This window comes from Carlito syrichta, unplaced genomic scaffold (genome assembly GCF_000164805.1).
Source record: "Carlito syrichta isolate Samal-C Ts95f unplaced genomic scaffold, Tarsius_syrichta-2.0.1 Scaffold302844, whole genome shotgun sequence".
NCBI classification, from domain to species: domain Eukaryota; kingdom Metazoa; phylum Chordata; class Mammalia; order Primates; family Tarsiidae; genus Carlito; species Carlito syrichta.
The window spans coordinates 1-2,542 of NW_007246940.1; positions in this window are offsets into that span (position 1 = coordinate 1).

A 2,542-nucleotide genomic window follows, 5' to 3' on the forward strand; every position below is an offset into this window, starting at 1 on the left:
TCATCAAAATTTCTGTTAATTTTTGTTTCATGGGAATAGGTCATAGTTTCTCACCTTACTTGTCACTTAACTTTTACTTTAAAAATGGACGTTAAAATAAAATAATGTGGTAATTATCAAACTCAGATATTCTCCACTCGCCTGGATATGTTGTTGGTTGTAGTGTTGCTGCTGCAGTTTGCTTGCATCCAACTTCCATTCATTAGGATTCAGTGGTGACCATGGTTCCCCAAACTTTCCTGATGTGAAAAGCCTTCTTGATTGTTTGAGAGATTTTATTTTAAATTAACATGAAACAATGCTTCTTCTCTGGACATATTCTTGTGTTCAGTGTCTCTAACATTTAAGAGTCAAATATTTGACAAAAATGTATCAAAAGCATGGTCACTTGGAACTTGCCTGTTTTGAATAGCTATCTGATTAAGAGTACTGGCCAGCTGCAGTGGCTCACACTTGTATCTCAGCATTTTGGGAGGCCAAAGTGAGAGGATTCTTGAGCCCAGGAGTTCATGATTAGCCTGGGCAACATAGCAAGATGTTGTTGCTACAAAAAGTAAGCCGAGTGTGGTGGCATGTGCCTGTAGTCCCACAACTCACAAGACTGAGGCAGATGAATCACCTTAGCCCAGGAGGTCAAGCCTGTAGTGTGTATGAAACTGCACATCAGCCCGAGGCACGAAGTAAATTGCTGACTCGAAAAACCGAAGAATATCTAATGGTGATATTTTGACTATACACATAAATGTCATGCCGTGGCCTTTCCGTGCCCTTTCTAAACACTGAAAAGAGTCACTAATGCCTCACAACTTAATGTTATTACAGTACCAGTTCCAGAACCTCAAGAAGCAATTCACATTGACTTTTTTAAAGCTAAAGTGTATAATGCAAGCGGGTGGTTGTGTCCAACTGTGCTGGAGAAAGTGGTGGAAACAAAAAAAGAGCTGAATGCTCATATATCCAGCTCAAGGACTATACATGTGAACTGAAGCCATTTATATCTGCCCTGTAAGAAACCTTTATCTGCTAGAGCCAAAGAGTGGGGATTTTTCTGAAAATGAAACCTAGAGTCTCATCAGGATCTTAGCACAAGTTGAATCTGCAACTTCACAGGGTCTCTTCTGTTAAACGGAGGCACCCACTGGGAAGAAATGGGATCCTGGAAGTTGGAATGGAATCATTTGGAAAGATTCTGATGAGGCCTGGGGCACTGAACCTGAATCTTTGTGGCTTATAGAAATTGGCATTCCACCACCGTCTTAGAAACCTTGCTATGTCTGATAAACTGCAATAGCTTCTGCTAAAGCAGTTGGCCAACACTCTTTTCTTGTTTCTATCCTTATAACTGGACTCAAGTCCTAGGAGAGCATGAAGGATGAGGTACAAAAGAAATGTGACCCATGAGGAAATATGCCATATGCCAAAAGAGCTGCATGATTTTATCCAATTTATACAGATATACAGACAGGGAATGTGTGTAGAAATGCATAGTAAGACTCAAAGATAAGGTGGAAGGAACATAGAGCTGCATCAGACCTAAATTTTGATGTGTGCTTAATAAGCCAAGGTGATTCTAGACTGAGTGTTGTAGCTCATGTGGATAGAAAGGTGTTTTTTTGGTTCAAACCATAAGGAAAAAAAGGTTGTCTGTAGTAAAACTTCCTTGGCATACCAGAGAGAAAGGCATCCAAAGTCTAAGGCCGAATGGAAGGTGATAGTGGATTTATCATGTAAACATACACATACTCCCCAGATTGGGCAATGAGGCATGCCTGCACCACGACTGTGAAAATACACTTGTCAGCAAACCCCACCTTCTCCAAAGAGCTCTATGACTGTTCGTCTTGGTAGGTCTGAAATTACCATGGGATTACTGCCACTGTAATTAAGAGCCATAGGTACAGTGGGGAAAATTGGGTCCCAGGGAGACCGGAACCATGTCGCAGCACTAAATTGCCGAAGACGGGACAGGTGTGGTTACTGCAGTGAAGAGTGGAGTCCGAAGGAGTCATCACAGTCGTCTGGCTCAGAGATCCATGGCTTTAGACAGTTGATCATGGTGTCCCAGCAGAGAAACATGTGGAGAGTCTACCAAACTCTGACTTGATCTGTGTATAGTTCTAAGTCAGCTGAACAGAAACAGAACCCCAACATGCCACCCAAACAGAGTTGTGGCCCTTCAACCGTTTCTCAGACTTAAGTCGGTTCCTTTCACAGACCCAGAATCCTTTGAATGAAGAGGAAAATGGGTAACCAACAAAAGACCCTACTATGCTGTGAAACTTTGTATGCGTGGGGACCGCCCCAAAACGTGGAATTTTTATCAAAAGTTGTGTATTTAGTCTTACGCGTTTAAACTTCAGTCACCTTGAGAGTCTTCTCTGTTTGAGGCGCTACACCCATTGAGATGCTTTCTCTGCTGCTCAAAATGGTTTTTGGACTGGTCAATTCTGGATGCCTTCTCATGAACCATTTTTGGTTACATCTCTTCCACGTTGGCCAAATGCTTCCCTTTAGACAGTTTTCCATCCAGTAAAACAAAAAA